Source organism: Sinocyclocheilus grahami, unplaced genomic scaffold (genome assembly GCF_001515645.1).
Source record: "Sinocyclocheilus grahami isolate Dianchi unplaced genomic scaffold, SAMN03320097.WGS_v1.1 scaffold2591.1, whole genome shotgun sequence".
Lineage (NCBI taxonomy): Eukaryota > Metazoa > Chordata > Actinopteri > Cypriniformes > Cyprinidae > Sinocyclocheilus > Sinocyclocheilus grahami.
This window is the reverse complement of record NW_015507770.1, coordinates 30,736-50,548: the sequence shown is the minus strand read 5'-3', so window position 1 is coordinate 50,548 and position 19,813 is coordinate 30,736.

Below are 19,813 nucleotides of genomic sequence, written 5' to 3'. Positions count from 1 at the left end.
CAGAGTACGCTGTTATACTGACAACATGGCTAAGCATTTTGACTACATTTTTCATGACTGGCTGAATAACTTCATCTTTAATAACAATTAATCTATAAATATTTGAAAAACTTGTGGTAAATAGGCCTACTGCTCAGCATTAAGCAAAGTTAGTAAAAGTCTCACACAGGTTCAACATGCAGCCTAGGCCTCATTTTGTGTGAAAACATGAAGGCAGAGTGTTGACAGAAAATATAGCCTATGAAAGAGTGCATGAATGAATTCAATGAATGCATAAGGGAGTTTCGATGGCTTTTCATCTCTCTTCCATGTAATGCCTAGCAAGGTTTATAAGCGCAGCAGTGCTTTGTTGACAATAGTTACCAGGGAAACAGCTTTATTTCTGCTGTTCCATAAGTGCCACCTGCTGTGAGACAGTGAATTTACATTTTTGTTCAGCCTGTCTGCTGTTTTTGTTCAGACCAAAGCGAAAATTTGACTATTTTTGTTGTTGTTGTAAATCTTATCTGGTATATGGATTAAGGTAATATGCATTCAAAATAAATAAATAAAATATAAAAAAATCACAACACTTTGGATAATGAGCCTAATGTAGATTAAAAATGTTTATGAAGCAGATAAAATGCCAAAACATTTTACTGAAATGTGAGGTTTATCATGTTATAAACCTTTCTTTTTTTGTTAAAACTTTATTTGAACATGTAGTACATGTTAAGTCATGCAACCAGTAATTTAATGTCTTTATGTAACATTTTTATTAAAATGCAAGGTTACAGTTAAAAACAATGAAAACAGTAACTTTTTTCTATTTTGTTCTTAAATTGTTAATAATAATAATTTCCTGAAAAAATTATCTTCTTTGTATATTGTTTTAATTTTGATTTATTTATTTAGTCTTATCCAGAGAACTGTTTCTTTCAAAACTAAGCTAACCATTCAATGTCACCTGTCTGTCAGTGTTAGGTCAGGTGTGTTTGCGTCCTCATTCAACTCTCTCAAGCCTCATTCGCTCTGCCAGCGTCTCGCAGCAAACATGCAAACTGTCTAGACTGAATTAAACATGCAGACACTCATTTGAGGAGTTTTAAACAGCAGATTAGTCATTCAGAGAATACATGAAAAATGTACCGAGGTCCAGACCAACAACAGGGCTGGTCAAGATTCAATCAGGGGTGGCACTGACCACCAAATAGCTACACCCTGCTTGTAAATTCATTAGGGTTTCAGTATAGGTGGGTCCACAGCGCGCGTACACTCTGCTTATTACACACACAGGGATGCACAGCAGCACACAAACATGCCAAATATTAAAAATGAAAGGATTGCAATGTAAAAGATTATTATTGTGTAGGCTACATAAATATAAAAATGCCTACATGTCATAATGGATAGTCATTGCATGTATCAGAATTAGGCTACCTATTTGCTCACGCACGAGCAGCTCCGTTTCCTCTCTGGAGACGCGTTCTGTCTTTGCGCTTGCAAATTCTGCCATATATATAGCGAATCCGCCATGGCACGAGCGCAACTGGCTCTTAAAGGGAATGGGAGATGAGACTCTGATTGGTTTATTGCACCTTATGCCCAAAACACAGCCATTACTCATTAAGAGAATAGGGACAACCCTTTTAGACCATGGGCCGGGCGCACCGACCATTTTTCCCGTTGTTAAACTAGCAAAAGTTGATTTGGACACGCCATAAACACAATCGCGCCTTACGCTTTAGACCATGCGCTTAGATCGTTAAAATAGGGCCCGTTGTGTCAGGTTAAAAGAATTGTAACTTTTACATGCAGTTGCAAAACAGCAGACTAATCAGAAGACCCCGGAGGTGGGGCAAGCATTGCAAGCATTGCAAGCTTTTGCTTACAGTAGCGAGTTGGAATGGCAACTATTTTATTTGATGGCAACTTAGCGGAGGAGGCATTCTGCACAGTGTTTTTAAAAAACTATTCCTGAGCAGAACACTGCTCTGCATGAACGGCCCCTCAACAGTATCGGGAGAAAGTTTCTCAAGCCTGAGGCTAATAGAGTCACCGGTGGTCAGTGCTGTCGGACACCAACTGTTGTTTTGAAGCCAGCCTCCTCTGATTGTTCCACTCTTAGTCCTTCCCTTACCAGTCGTTTTGCTGCATTACTCTGTTCACAAGTTTTATCATTCACTGGAGTCAGTAGCGGACCCGGACAAAGGCAAAATAGGGCTTTAGTGTTTGGCATGGAGTCCAAACTGGAATGCTCTCCATTTCTCTGTCCCTCACCCGCACAATGTATGCTCTGATATGCTATTTTAAAATGTAAATGTTACAGATGGAACCGTTTCAGATCTTATAGATGGAACAATAGATGTTCCTTTGAGCCACATACACAGATATGTTTATGATTAGATGATTAGAAAGCTGAACTCCTGGAATCACTCCTGCATGCAAGCTACCAGACGTTGTTGTGATTGACCTGAGCGCTTTCCTGCAGAGCTTATCTCCAACCCTGATCAAGCACCCGTCAACAAGCTAATCAAGGTCTTCAGGATCACCAGAAGGCTACCGGCAGGTGACTTTGATTGAGGTTGTAGCTAAACTCTGAAGGAAAGTGGAACATCATTTTAAATCCGAACAAAGTAACTCAAAGAACAGGCATGAAAAACCACAACAGCAATATAAGGCAGATAATTTAAAAAGGCAATAAATGTAACAACACTGCATGTGCAGTTACTGTGACATCACAGTGTTCTGGTTATTGTGTAAAAATGCAAGATTACAGTAATTCAGATAATCAGTGATTCTGCATTGTAATTTCCTGCTTATGTTCACTGACAGTATGCCATGTCATTCATCTGTAATAAACTGTAAAACTACCAATACAGTGACCAGAAAGCAGGAATATATTCTACAGTTAGTTACTTATTTTTGCAGTGTGGGAATATGATGTTTGTTTATTAGGAAGAAGCATACTGAATGTCTTGCAGTCCAAACAGGTCTTCAGGTTTTCAAATAATACCTCTCTAAGTAGCCCTTGGGCCTCAGAGGATCTGCTGGCTATAAATAAGGGCACATATGTCACTGTGCTTCTTCTGGCTGACACAAACTAATCTCCCTCGGAGCCAGATCTCTTTTCTGACAGAGCTCATGGCCATCTCTTTCCTACAGTAATACTTTATTTTTTCCATTCCTCACGTAATGCTGTCTCCCTGTTCCCCAAATCACCTTTCAGCTTGCACAGTCGTCTCCGCCGTGTAAGACTCCAGGCTGACAGACAGGTTTTGATCTGTCAGGACAAGATGTGATCGGGATTGAGTTTGTTTGACTCAATATCCCTTGCCATATGTCATACATTATTTGGATGCTCGTAAATCATGGATGCCACCGTGACACGACATCAGAGGAGCATTCAGCACACCCAGCAGCTTTGAAGTAATGAAAAAGACAAGCACGCCTTTGTACGGTGATATTTCACATGCATACACTACGCCGTGCTTTTAATTTGAATCATTCAAGAGGCCACCCAAAAATAACAATTCTCACTAAATTTGTCAACCAAGTTTGAAACACAATTAAAGTGATGCACGCAGTAGTTGATGACTGCTGTTTCATTAATCACCACTAGATTGACCGATCAGAACACACCAACACAAGCACTTTATAATGAATGTTTGACCAAATAATATTGCCACAGTTTTGTGCATTGTGAAATGACCATGAACTTAGTAATGACCTTACTTGAATTTCTCAATATTCAGTAAAACAGAAGTGATAGAATTCAAATTGTTTTCATTTATTTATTATTATTTTTTATATGTTGAGCTATTATTGATTGAAATTACGGTGAACTTGCATGGCGCCCCAGTCCAGCCACTAACAGCTCTGCGGCCGCAGGCTTTGTTCACACTGCGCAGTTCTGGTTTGTTTTTCAGATCGAATCTGATCTTTTATTTTGTTTTGACACTGTTGTCCACAAAGAAAACAGTTATTACATATAAACCTTTAACATATCAGATTTACTATTAGCTCTGAGGTTGTTCAGTGATTATATTTGTGGTTGTCAAAGCCACAAGTCAGTGTGAATTTAACTTCATTCTTAAAAATACTGCTGTACAATCCAGTGTTAAAACATCTTACCACATATCAAATTGCATAAATTGCAACGTTTGGTTCTTTGATATTATGACATAAGCACTTTCACCTGCTGTTGTTGTTTTCTCTCATCAGCATCGATGTCACATGGGGCCCTCTGGCCCCCTCACTTCTGCTCAAGCGGCCCCTTTTTATTTGGAAAACAAAATCCCAAAATGCATGATCAGCATTTGGAAAATGGTTTATACAGTGACCAAAAAATTGTGTGACTCGTCGGTTCTCCTGGAGATAAACTGCAATGCCAAAGAGCCTTGCAAAAATGTTTTTTTTAATTTCATAACAAAATGAGACAAAAATAAGTATCATGGTAATGATGAAATAATTTTAATCTGCATATAGTAACCACAAAATTATGATGAGGAAAAAAATGATACTGCAAGATATTATCAATGCACTGGCAATGTTTTTAGAAAGGGTATGGCTGATTCAAATCCAGTCCCAGTATTTTTCAGATTGCTGCAGGTGCTTCAGGACTCAGTTATCAGCTGAGTTTAAATGCTTTGTTGTGAGGTCATGTAACCACATTAAAAATCCAAGGTTGGTCAATATGACCAAAATCTTCTTTCATGATACACATAATTGCATTTCATGACAATGAAATATTTTAAGATATCCTTAATTTTGCTGGGGGGAAAAAACTAGATGATATTATTCCAGCAAATAAATGAATAATGTGATTTGTTATTTAATGAGAACTGTAAATGTGGCATGGGTAACATCTGGTACAATTACAACATAGAGAAGCCTTCTTCAAATGTGGTTCTGTCTTTTTATGCCAGCCAGGAAGAAGCCACCTAGAACACCCCAGAAACACCCTAGAAACGACCGAGCAACAAAGCCCACTCACAACACCCTACGGATGAATACGGCGCCAATTTATTTCATCATTGATAACTCCGTTACCAACATGCTGCGTATAAACTCCTATGAAATCTGAATGAGCAATGATACGTTTAATTGATGCACTTCATGAGATTACATTTTTTCTAATTTTTAAGATTTTCACAGAAATAATGACTAAACAGACAAGCACACACACACAAATATTAAGGGTAAAAAAGTGAGTTACATGTTGTATTTAAACGAGATTCTGCCTTACAAGCTATACAAATGGACGGGACCTTTATGATCACTTTAGTAGGAAATATTTACAGCATCACAGAAATGTCCATTCATCTTAATATATTGATTTCCAAGCCTTTGGTGGTGTAATTTTCCTTGTTGTACAGCAGGATAATTACTCTGCCAAGAATCAGCGAGGGGACGCTTTCTGATCAGAGAGGCGTGAATCATGCAGCATTGTGCAGGAAACATTATGACTTCATTAACTTAAAGTGCATTTCAGACAGATGCGAACGAGCCCACAAGCACTAATGCGCTCATCTGCAGTGCGCCGCCACATCATGCGGCCCATGTTCTCTCAGACCATACTGCCATAAGTGCAGCTCATCGTTTCACTGATTTCATTAAGCTGCTTTACAGAGCAACAATCACATTCTGGAAAAATAATGGCATTCATTTATTCCATTAAGAAATTCCACCATGAGCTCTGATGTGGTTCAGTGATGATATTTGCTGCTGTAGAAGCCACAAGCGAGTATGACTTCAACTTAAAAGGAAAAGTTTAATTCTGAATTATGGATGAAGGACTACATTAGCATACTCCTGAAAAGAGATCCACCAATCAGGAAGTCAGTGTTACAGTGAGAACAGAAATATTAGCACTAAGCTGTCCCATAAACCATTGCAGATGGCATCGAGTATGTGGGGGTTTGACTTTGATACAGTTTTCATGTCAGTGGAACATTTATCTAACACTTTTAACAAGACTAATGTTTTTGTTTATGTATATACTATGTAAGGAATATTGCAGTCAGCTGTTTGTTATAGAAAAATACAGGATGATCAAGACTATCTTGTAGCACCCTGAGGGGTTTCTTTTTTTCTGTCAAGAACAGTGTTGTAAAAAAAGTACCGGTACTTTAATACCAAGCAAAAACAGAAAGGTTTGACTTCAGTTTTGTGAAATTATAAATAAAAATATCTGCATGAAACAGAAACAGCAGACGAGCTGAACGAGACACAGATGCACTCTCTGCCAACAGGTGGCGCTTAAAGCATTTCCTTGGTTACCGCTGTAAACAAAGCAGCGCTGCGCTTATGAACAGCAATGATACAGCGTTTCCTTGGTTACCGCTGTAAACAAAGCAGCGCTGCGCTTATGAACAGCAATGATACAGCGTTTCCTTGGTTACCGCTGTAAACAAAGCAGCGCTGCGCTTATGAACAGCAATGATACAGCGTTTCCTTGGTTACCGCTGTAAACAAAGCAGCGCTGCGCTTATGAACAGCAATGATACAGCGTTTCCTTGGTTACCGCTGTAAACAAAGCAGCGCTGCGCTTATGAACAGCAATGATACAGCGTTTCCTTGGTTACCGCTGTAAACAAAGCAGCGCTGCGCTTATGAACAGCAATGATACAGCGTTTCCTTGGTTACCGCTGTAAACAAAGCAGCGCTGCGCTTATGAACAGCAATGATACAGCGTTTCCTTGGTTACCGCTGTAAACAAAGCAGCGCTGCGCTTATGAACAGCAATGATACAGCGTTTCCTTGGTTACCGCTGTAAACAAAGCAGCGCTGCGCTTATGAACAGCAATGATACAGCGTTTCCTTGGTTACCGCTGTAAACAAAGCAGCGCTGCGCTTATGAACAGCAATGATACAGCGTTTCCTTGGTTACCGCTGTAAACAAAGCAGCGCTGCGCTTATGAACAGCAATGATACAGCGTTTCCTTGGTTACCGCTGTAAACAAAGCAGCGCTGCACTTATGAACTTTAATATGCGTTATACAGAGGCAAGATGAAAAGAAAAAATACCATCTAAACTTTTGTAAAGACAGTAAGTTCCCCTCAGGCATACATTCATATAAACTCCTACCGCTAACTGAATCGCGATTTGTTTAGCATCTTAACCGATTTGAATCGTCACCTATTTGAATCGATTTTCAACCGGCTCGCGGTTAATCGTTACATCCCTAGTTACAACCAAAACCAGTGTGATGTGTCAGAATAGATCTGTGCATTCTTGCAGTGTCAGTTCAATAGACCGGCCACTTGCTCGGTTTCCTGTAACGTGTTTCTTTGTTATTTTCTTACTTTCATTTGATCTTTTTAACACAATAGCCTCATTTTGGGAATGATAACAGCTCGTAAAAAGCATCAGTCGTTGCCTTGGTAACTCCAGTGTTTACATACACTATGATATGTAAATAGCGAGGATGGTCAGATATTTCTTTTTATTTCGCTCAAGTAGCTTGCTTGGCCAGTACTGAGAGAAACTAGTAGCCAGATATCAGACAAGTGACCGATCCTGAGTGGCGCTACACCCATTGTGCCAGCACAGTTAGCTAACGTTTACATAATTCAACAATATCTGAAGACTACAGGATAATGTTTTAATGTATTTACTGATAATTATAATAGCACTACAAGAGTTTTTACTGGTATTGGTACAGACTTCTGAAATGTAGGTACCGTGCCAACACTAGTCAAGAATCAGCTGGATATACATTACTCCAGTGGTTTCCAGTCCTGTTCCTGGAGCCTCAACACATTTAGCTTGTCTCCTTTCTCTCTCACACACATTTCAGCTCTGGGAGTCTCTACGGGGCTCCAGGAACATGGCTGGGAACCACTGCATTACTTTGCTTATTACATGGCTACTTGCCACATAAGTAAATAATTGGACACTAGATAGTAATTCAAGGTAAATCATTTTATTTGCTCACTTGTAATAAACTTGCAGCTTCTAAAAAAGATTCCTAAGTTCTGTCCTTAATTTCCTAGCGAGAGGCTTTTAATCAAAACAAGTTCAAATAAGACCAATATGAAAGTGTAGGATAATGTGCAGTCATCCTGTTTTTACACCCCAAAAAAATAATTATGTGCACAAAAAATATTGATTTGAATTTAAATTGATGGATTGATTTTAAGATCAATTATAAACGTGTATATGATCAGTATTCTGCTAAGAAATGATTATCAATACAATCGACAGTTAAGATGCACAATAGCGGTTGTGTTTAGACACGAGGGGAGATAAAAGTAGTGCCAGGTTCAGTTGATTAGCAGAGTTTGAGGCCTGATCTCACTGCCCTGTCTTTCCTCAACTGTCCTCTCAAATGAAGGATTATCTGAAATCCCTGTGGAGAAACTGAATGAGAAAATGCTTATGAAATGAAGACTGTTGAATGTGTTCACTCTGTTGGGGAAATGATGGTCAGGGGCCGTATTCACAAAACATCTTAATGCGAAAAGTAGCTCTTAACTCAGCAATTTAGGAGAAACTCTTAAAAATAATGGGCATGTCAGTCCAAATAGTTTGCTCTAAGAGTATTTCACAAAGCGTTTTAGTGCTAAAACCAGCTTCTAAATCTGTTAAGGGTAGAATTTTCAGTGCATTATGCCCCTGTTGAACAGCTGGTTTCTGAAGGCTTAGTGCTTAGTTGCATCCTAAAAATATTCACATGTCTTTACATTTATGCAGCTTTACATGACACAATCTAATTAATAGATTATTTGTCTGACAGAATGGTTAAACTTGTGCCAAAGATTTATCAGGAAAAGGCACAGTTTCAGTGAATGTCCCAAAGCATCTAGAGGCACAGAAATGATAGAGAATTCACTAGTGATGCAGTGCTGGGTAAACATCATTGAGCTGAAATATTACAGGTTGTTAATGTTTATTTCAATCAGTAATTGACTTAACAGTATTTATGTAGAAATTAAGACAACCCTACATCCAGTGACATGACTTTGGCTGCAGACGTGATTTTTAGTAATCATATCATATCATATCATATCATATATCATAGTATAGCATAGCATAGCGTGGCTACAAATAGGTAAAGTGGTGGAGATATATTGATTCACCTCCTGTGACTAAAAGTAGCCCTTTTCCAGCTTTTTCAATCAAGCATAATTGGTTGAACAGACTGAGCTATTTATGGACTGGACACGACTTCAGAGAGCATAACCAGCACAGTGGCCTCAATCGATTCATTCATATTTAATTAACTTAAAAATAGGCAAGTGCTCGGAGCCTGACTTCCAATAATTGCACAAGAATCACCAATGACGGTCATGCTCCCGGAAACGAGTGCTATTCCCAAAACAGGGCTTCCCACATTAGAGCCTTATTGACCTGCTGAGTGGACACAAGATGATACTGCACTTTACTTGTGCTGGCTGAAGATCACTGTTACTTGAATGTTGACGTACATCTCTAAAAGCAGGGATCTAGGTTTTAGTTTTATTTGCTGTATTTTTTACTAAAGCTGAAGTGTCTAATTATATAATATATATATATATATATATATATATATATATATATATATATATATATATTAAGGCCGTAACCATGTCTTGAACATTGGGGGGACCAACTTTTAATATACTTTAAAATATAATTTATTCCTGTGTAACAAAGCTGAATTTTCAGCATCATTACTCCAGTCTTCCTTCAGAAATCTTTCTAATATGCTGATTTATAATCAGTGTTGGAAACATTTTTGCTGCTTCATATTGTTTTGGGACCTGTGGTACTTTTTTCAGGATTAATTGATAAATAAAAAGTTAAAAGGAACAGTGTTTATTCAAAATAGAAATTTTGTGTTGCAATATACACTGCTATTCAAAAGTTTGGGGTCAGTAAATTGTTTCTTTCTTCTTCTTTTTTTCCAGCAAGGATGTGTTAAATGGATAAAAGTGATAGTAAAGATATATACTGTTAGAAAATATTACTATTTTGAATAAAGGCTATTCTTTTTATCCTTTTATTCGTCAAATAATCAAAAGAAAGAAGTAGCCTATCACAGGTTCCAAAAAAATATTAAGCAGCACAACTGTTTCAACACTGTTAATAAAGCAGCATATTATACTGATTTCTGAAGATCATGTGACACTGAAGACTGGAGGAATGATGCTGAAAATACAGCTGCGCATCACAGAAATTAATTATATTTGAAACTATATTAAAATAGGAAACCAATATTTAATATTTCACAATATTACAGTTTTTTTTCTGTATTTTTGATCAAATAAATACAGCCTTGATGAGCAGAAGAGTCTCTAGTAAAAATAATTAAAAATCGAACGGCATTTTGAACGGCAGTGTATAAAAAGCTATATTAATGCGACACTTGACGCAGACACACACACACACACACCACTCGCACACAAATCAGTGCACAGAAACCTGTTGTCTACGGCCCGCTGCCCCGTGACTTTTATTAGGCCTAATAAAATAGCTTTGATACTGGAACGCTACATTATATTACTCAACAATGAGGAGGTAAAATCGCCATTTTTAACTAAACTCACAGCTTCATTTTTGTAGAAAGAGATGCACAGATGCAAGCAATTCACAAACGCAGCTTTCATCTCTCTCTCTCTCTCTCTCACTCTCAAAATGGCCATATTTCTAATGTAAAATGATTTGATTTTGCAACTTCCATATCTTACCTCGCTGTCACGGTTGCCAGGTTTTCACAACAAAACCCGCCCAATTGCTACTCAAAACTAGCCCAACAGCGTATATTTTATATATATATTAAAAATTGGTTTACTGAACAGATTTCTCACTCTTTAAATAAATTCAACTATAATTAAAATGTTCCTAGTGAGGAAAATCTACCTCAGTTTATGCTCTAAACTATAGCGAGCCCTTTTACATTACTATACGATAACAACAGAGCCCAAACTTAAATTCAATTACTATTTACTTTAACATATAATTTTTTATTGACGTCTTTCCACGGTTGAAACACAGATTGAGTGATTACATGACGCATGAGATGTTCATTCATGTTTATTTCATGTTGTAAAGAGGAAGGGATGATATATATATATAGCGTTTATATATCTGTCGCGCCACATCAAAGAGCATCAAAACAGCATTTATTGTTATAATGTATAAAACTGGAAGTTGCCAATGAAGTTTCACTCGTGCAGTGGTTAAAATAATGCTGTATTTGTTCGGTATACGGGTATACCGAACCGAAAGACCCATACCGAAAAATGTCAGTATGAATATGTGTACCGTTACGCCCCTACCATAGAGGCAAAAGTTCTAATCAAAGGCTATATAAAGACATATGAAGCATAGACTCTAGCTGTCAATATGTACATTACCAACAACTTGGGACAAATATAATTAGTAATTGTAATGAAAATGATGTGAGTGGCGCAGCAGGATTTTGCGAGGCCTCCAGAGTCGTAGCTGGGCTCCTCGCTGTGTGTACACTCATAGATAATGTGTGTGACTTTTAAAGACGTGGCGTGGCGTGGCGCGGTGCTTCTCGTCCAGTGTGAGATGCGTACTGCAGGTTACATGAGCGCTTCATATTCCCCGTTCGTCTCACAATGTGTGCTGGACTTTTGCACACGCTCTCTAGTCACGAATACAGTTTACACTCTGTTTTCAGTCGTCAGCTGTGTCATAGTTCCTTGTTGGAAATGGAATTCTATTTCAGTAAATGCAGTAAAGCACTGCTGTCTTCCCTCTGGAGCCCCAGCGTGTGTCCGACATGAGCGGGAGGCCTCTTCTTTCTTTGTCTTTTGTCACTAGCCTGTGTTTCTGTGCTCCCTTGTGCTTGTCCTTGTAGCATGTTCTTCCTAACGGCAGATGCAGAGGAAAACTCTGCACCGCTCTCAATGGAAGCCATTCATGGTGTTCCTGATGAAGAGGATGGCAGAACATCCATAGCACACGGTTTAATTAACAAGCAGGCTTTGACAGCGTGTGAACAGTGCCTGTAAGAGCTGCACCATTCTTGAAAAACTGAAAATCACTTTTTTCCCCCTTGAAATAAAGATCACAGTTATCCCACGATTCTTTAAAAAAAAAAAAGGCATGTAATTTTACTGGAGGTTCTGACAAAATTGTTTTTTTTCAGTCTATTTAAAAAATATATATATATATTCAAGTAATTATTTTTCTAAATAATTTTGAATAAATGATTCAGTGACTTCCTCATTAAAGACTTATTTCATTCCTTTCGTTTTTTCCCCCACAAATCTATTTTTTGTGATTGATACAATTTTTATTTGAAGTCACTTTCAAAAGCTGAATTATATTCTATTTTGATTGCTAAACATCAGTGTTTATTACCAAATGATAAACTTTTATCCTAGTACTTCTCTTATTGAAATGTTTGCAGCACAGAAATAATGATACCGTGTGGTTTGTGAAGTTGTGGTTTTGTGATTTTTTTTTCACTCTCAGTCTCCTTATCTTGTCCTGTATCTCTTCTTGTCCCAAAGCGAAGCTTTATTTGGTGTTTTCATGATCATTTTTGAAAGTGAAGAATGTAAACATACAGTCAGTTGATATTTATATGTAAATGTTACCATTTCCAGAAGGAGAATCACAATGAAATAAAAAGAAAATATTAAAAGTTGCATATAGATGCTTTATTCCAAAAATTCCAAAAGTCATATGTCATGCTCACAGTGATTGCAGTGTCACTACTCGGACACATTTTACAGATTACATTTTAAAAGACTGATTCAGTTGTTGAAGTTTTATTAATTAATTTCATAACACACCATTTTTGTCTGAATTCAAAACTCTGAATTTAGGGGAAAATAAAATGAATTTCATGTACTCCTAAATTAAAAGGATTTTTACACTGTGTAGTTTAATTGTGAACAGACAAGTTATTTACATTCATTCTTAAGGTCTAACAAACATGTGGAAAGCATTTCCTTTTCCATTAATGATAAATAAATATGAACTTTAGGATAGGAAAACAAATATTTAAAATATTTTAGCCACATCACCCAGCACTAATTGTATGTATTTTAATTATTGTTTTACTGTTTCACTTCTAAAAAAAACAAAAAACTTTTATCTTTGTTTATTAACCCTTAAATGCATACCTCGGGTGTTTGGCGACCCGGGACATCATTCTCTCTCCTCTCCCTCCTTCATTTTTTAAAGGTAGACATCAGCTTTCTTAGTATTCTTCAATCTATTCATTATAAACAATATAACAAGAAAAAAATCATAAAATATAAAAGAATGCCTGTTTTCTGATTAATTTTTTGTAAAAAGTGTACACGGTTGCTAGAGACCTGAGGTATGTAAATGTGTAAGTATATTTTTCCTGAGCAACTATATTTACATATCTGATGACTCAATATGTGCAATGCACCTTTATTCCTCGAGGTGGCACTGTTTGATACACAATGATGACATGATGTTTCACTCATAATTACCGCAGGCATAAAACAAAAGAATATCATCAGCAAAAACTGAACTGATTTGAATAGCTTTACTGCAGAGCAATTACTGTACGCAGTGAAATATAAATGTCACTGTCATTTGATGCTGGATGTGGTGAATAAGCTGCCAGTGATCAAAATATTGAATCAATCAAGTCATTGAAAACGATAGTTTTGAGAATATGGCTGAGATCGTGAATATGAGGCAGATGCTGAAAGTACTGTGGAAGTGCGCTCTGATGATGACAGCGATGGTAAAATCATCTGCTCAAATTGAACCCTTCTAAGTTTCAACAGGTAACGAAATATGCTTTATTTTATTCTTCTGTAATTGGTCTTAAAATATCAAGAGAGTTTTTTGCTATTGCAGCAGTTAGAGATCCATCTGTGCTGGATATATAAGTCCGGGTCGCTAAAGACCTGAATATGTAATAATGATTGGCGAAACATTCATGCATTTAAGGGTAAAAATCCTCTCTAATGTTTTCTGATTTCTGTCTAGACCATTATTAATAATCTACATGCTCTGTTCTCTTCATTCACGCTTCTTCTCTCTGCATTCACTTGTTTTCTTTATGTTTGGCTGACAGGATGCTAACATTAATAGCATGGCAAGCAGGTAAAACAATGTGATGAAAATATACGCATGTCTGACTCAAATGCTTTGTGTCACATCTGTTTGCATTAAGTCAAGTCAAGTCACCATTATTTATACAGTGCTTTTTACGATGCAGATTGTGTCAAAGCAGCTTTAAACTATTCAACAGGCAAATAGTGTGTCGAAATAGTGGGTCGATCTCCTTTGGCCAGACGAACCAGCAGGTTGATCCATGCTGCAGCAAAGTCAGATTGTGCAGAGGACTCATCTGGTTCCTGTGGTCTCATCCCGGTGGCCGTCTAGGAGACAAGGTCTTCACTGGGGATCTGTCTCTGGGGCTCATCTAGTTGTCCTGGTCTGCGCTGACATTCAGGGGTGTAGAAGTCCTCTCTAGGTGCTGATCCACCATCTGATCTGGACACGGACTGGATCTGGTGGCTACGGTGACCTCGGAATAAAAAAGAAACAGACTGCAAGGCTAAACTGACTTGTTACCTTTTGTTGCACTTGTTGATACTTTGCACTTTTTTGGTAGTAAAGGTTTATTTATTGTTTATTCATTTAAAATATATAATAATATAATATATCATAACAGTTAAAATGTTTACATGTAATTAAGAATTAAAAAGTGTTTGTTCTTTGAACATTATTATGCTTTTATATTGTCAGTGGCATAAAATGGTCTTAAACGGACAATAATAATGTTTATCGCAATTATTTCTGGAGCAATAAATCACCCAGCAGAAAGTAGTCATCGTGACAGGCCTAACTACTTTCAAATACTCTGCATGTTAAATCCTTTCCTCGATGTTTTATGAAAATGAATTTGCAAAATAGCACACGTACGTGGGATTGTGCAGTAGCTATTTTTAAATTTTTATTTGAAATGTAAATCTTATTACGTATTCACCAGTCATTCAACCTACTCATTGCATCAGCACAGCTTGTGTGACAAGTCATATTTGGTGTCTGTATGTTATAGATGCTTTCTTCATTTCAGATGACAGCAGACCCTGAAATATAATTTGGCGTGTTGGTTTTACCTCGTTTCAGTTCTCCTGGCTTACCCCACCGTCCCGTACGGTTATTAGCTCAGTCAGCAGTCACCGGTGCGTGCAGGACAGATCTTCCAGAGAGAGGTTTTGTGATTCATCTCTCTGTTTAGTGGGGTAATGATGCCTGAGAGTTTATTCTTTGAGAAGCCAGTCCCGTTGGAAGCAGCACCTAATTAAAAGAGACTACCAGTGATTGAGGTTTGATGTATTGAAGTTGGTTAAATATATAAGGGACAAAAAATGTGTGGCATTCAGTTGCTGTGATATTTGTAAGTGAAACGATGGTATTGCAGATGGAGCATCTGGAGTAGCTGAGGCACGTGTCTTAAATCAAAAGAGGGCATCTGTTGTTGACTACGTCGTTGTTTATAATGGAGCAATGTTCTGTGTTTTCTACAGAGAACAGTGAATGAGTGCAGAGTCCGAAACTTGTGCACATTTACATTCATGCTTTAGACCTATCATGTGGAAAAAATATATATTTTAGGATACTGTTTAGCACTCCTTACGAAGTATGACATTAAAAGTCAAACCGAAATGGCACAAGTGAATACTGATTTGTGGACTTTTAGGTATAAGCCAATAACACTTGAGAGGAAGTATTAAACTCATGTGATCCAGCCAGAAAACCACTGAAATAGTGTTTTTGGTGAGAGAAATTGGTAGGATTTAATCTGTCTATTCATAAAACCGCCTTAGACGAGTGTTAGCTTAATGTCTCCTAGTGCTATTACTTTGTATTAATGTTTACACTTTTAAATCAAACATTAATATCAAATGATCAGCGGTGCTTTACAGTTGACCTGAGCAGTGCTTCTCAAGTGAACGGGTGAAGGTTTGATTGCTCACAGACGGAGCTGCTGTAGGTTACATAATAGTCTAATAATACACCGAGCCCAAAATCACTCTGCGTTTCCACCGTCGGGCCAGAAGCTCTGCTACGCTTCACTAAAACCCACCCTTCACATGCCTCACTGGAACAACGTCACACAACCCCATCATTTCACCAACAAAGAGAAGTTATCAGAAATAAATCACTGGAACTAGCGCGATCACAAAACAAACATGATAAAAGCAGCCGTTTGTTTGCATTTTTTGTTGTTTGCTTAAAGATTTAATTCCAAAAGCATCAATGTTTTACCAGTTTTACAATAATAAGTGATGCGTACCATTTATGATTGTAAAACTGGTAAAACATCGATCCTAATGAACTATTTGTCAGGACTGAAAATGAGTACACACAGAAATAAAGTGGTATTTACCGTTTTTTCACAAAAGAAAGAGCACACATACTAATTCAGTCGCATCTGTTTCTGTTTATTTGTAACTTAGTCACATACATCACATTTAGAAAGAATGATAATTTCTAACATTTTTCCATCAAAAGTACGACCCGAGTAGCAGAGGGAGCTCTCGAACAAAAACCATGGTTATGATATGATTATGACATACATAGAGCTAAATATGAACATCACACAGTCAGGTATAAAGAAACAAGACTTAATGGCAGCATAAATATGTTACTAAATAAATACACGATTGTGACTGGTCTGATTCAAGCGGTCGTATTTACCATGTTTACTATGGTAATGGCTAGCATGCATCGCTTATAAATACTTCTGCCTTGTATGGTGATCATAATCCACATCAGATTTCAAACAGAAGTCATTTCAAACACTCGCTGCTGTCTGAAAGTGAGTTTTGAGCTAAAATTTTGAACGTTTTTAATGTCATATAACTGTAAACTATATGAAATAATCCACGGCGAAGACACTCCAGACACGGAGAAACTCTGCCTTTGTTCATAGCCACTCCTCAAGGCCGAGCTGGCGGGCCAAAAAACATCGGCTGCTGGCCCCAGCGAGGCACGATCAAGCCCTGGATGTGACAGTGGAAACATTACTGGCCCTCTTAAAAGTAAAGGTTGTTTATTGGCATTGGTGGTTGCATGCAGAACACCCATTCCACAAAATGTTCATTAGATTTTTAAAACCTTCAAATCAATGGTTCTTTTAAGGACAGATCACTGGAACCCAGAAATTATTTGTACTATGAGTGCACGATGAAGTTTTCTTTGGACCCCAGTCATTCCTGTGTTCTGCAGAAGACTCCGGCTCAGACAGACATTTTTGGGGAAACTATCCATCGGTCCTGTTAAATGCACATTTCAGCGAATGGAATCATATTGACGTGATGTGGTTTTTGGCCCGTGTGTGAGTCGTTGGGAAAGGACCTGTCGTGATTTGAGCAGGTGGAGATGAGCCTGTTGAACAGAAGACTGTTCTCTCGGTTGGTTGTGCATCTTTTTCTTCCACACTTTTTCCTTCCGCTCAACTGTCTGTTAACATGCTTGGATACAGCACTCTGTGAACAGCCAGCTTCTTTGGCAATGAATGTTTGTGGCTTACCCTCCTTGTGAAGGGTGTCAATGATTGTCTTCTGGACAACTGTCAGATCAGCAGTCTTCCCCATGATTGTGTAGCCTAGTGAACCAAACTGAGAGAGCATTTTGAAGGCTCAGGAAACCTTTGCAGGTGTTTTGAGTCGATTAGCTTATTGGCATGTCCCCATATTCTAATTTGTTGAGATAGTGAATTGGTGGGTTTTTGTTAAATGTGAGCCAAAATCATCACAATTAAAAGAACCAAAGACTTAAACTACTTCAGTCTGTGTGCATTGAATTTATTTAATACACAAGTTTCACAATTTGAGTTGAATTACTGAAATAAATGAACTTTTCCACGACATTCTAATTTATTGAGATGCACCTGTATATATCACTTTTTTGCAGAACACAATTTTATCAGATCCTCACATGCACCGCAGGCCAGTGTTTCAGAGTTCTTTTTATTTGTACTTTTTCTGCTCACTAGGCTGTTTTCAGTATTATTCTGTTGCTGTAACCTTTTGCACAATTGTGAGTGGACACGAAAGGCCGCAGGAGTTATTCTGCTCTTTTGAGACCTCATTTGATGATGAAGGAAAGAGTGTAGATTGAGCAGCAGTAATGCTCTCTGCTCGTCTCTGAGAAGATGGATGCTGAAACGTATCTGCTGTATCAGGGAAATATAGCAGCGAGGAGACCCGGGATTACACCTGGATAATCAGATAAACTCGCCCTCAGGCTTTTCTGTATTTAACCTACTTCATTATCATGTTCTGTTGTACCGATGGTGACTCCTCAGGAAGTCCCATCAAGAAACGCTACAGTAATAAAGCAGCTTCACAATGTTTCCAGTCTTTTGACAATGTTCAATTTTGATGCAATTTTTTTTTCTTGCTGAAGTGGCGTCAAAGATTGATTGTAAATGCGAGGCTTAACATACAGTAATTGTATAAATAATTGTAAAATATACAGTATATTTGATCATTTTTATGCATCACTTATGCATCACTATTACAATGCATATTAATAAACCACAATAATCACCGAGGCTACATATATGAAAATATGAAAAATGTTGAGTGTTGGCACTGTTTTGAATCAGTTCAATGAATAAAGTTTAATATAAAGCGAGTACTTGAGCTGTAATCAGCCAATAATAAAAAAAAAAAGTTCACAATCACGTGATTGTGATTATTTGTGTAAAATGATGCTGGTTTTCTAAGTAGCTGTACTAGTTTAATGTCTCTCGTATCACTCCACGCCTGTTTTGTTCACATAAAATAATTAACAGTCAAATCTATATTTTATGTCCATTTATTCATTTATTTGGCAGGTTGTTGGGGTCCTGATCCCTCCGCCTGTCTCATTTTCCCATAGCGATTTTGGAGAAAATCTGGACACACGTTTGCATGTGGAAGACAGCCCTTGGATTTGCTGTTTTTCTCTTGTGTCTCGGTTTTGGCTGTTAAAGGCGTTTGTTTGCTTCATTTTCATGCAAGACATCCTCACCCAGCCGATTACCTCTGCCCAAGATGAAAAAAAGTGCATGTGATCTGCAGAATGATAAGGGGTTTAATGCAGGGCTGTTTCATCAGTGTGAGCGACTCGCAGCAAAGCAAGCCTGCAGGTTTTTGATGTGTTTGCTGAAGCGTCCAGACGTGTCTCTGATCTGCCAGATCGTGTCACGCTTTCTGTGTGGACACCAGTCACAGGAGATGCACTGATCTTCATTCATGTCTCCCGAGCATGCCTATATATACACAGAAATAAAAGGGCTCTCTGCAGAAAGAGTAGCTCAGTGATGGGGCAGACAATAATGATGCCTATTTTTAGCTGTGTGTATCCCGATGTTTTGAATAATGCAAAAGTGAGCCGTTAACGAGGTCTAGAACTAAAGCGTGGCAAACAGGGAGGATGAAAATAACCAGACCCAGTGTGAAAGACTAAGCGATTTCACTGAATGTTTTCAGACCGACTTCCACTGCATTTAAAAAAATATATTTTTGTTTAATTTCTTTAGAGTTTGGTCAGTGAAAGGTGAACGAACTGCACACCATTTTAATCGAAAACACAATAGCTGAACCAGCCAAAATCATCACAATTAAAAGAACCAAAGACTTAAACTACTTCAGTCTGTGTGCATTGAATTTATTTAATACACGAGTGTCACAATTTGAGTTGAATTACTGAAATAAATGAACTTTTCCACGACATTCTAATTTATTGAGATGCACCTGTATATATCACTTTTTTGCAGAACACATTTTTATCACTAAAAGAAATAGCCTAGTAATAATAAATGTGCCTGTGTTACCTAAAGTTACAATGGACCCAAAGCCACACATGTACAGAAGTTGT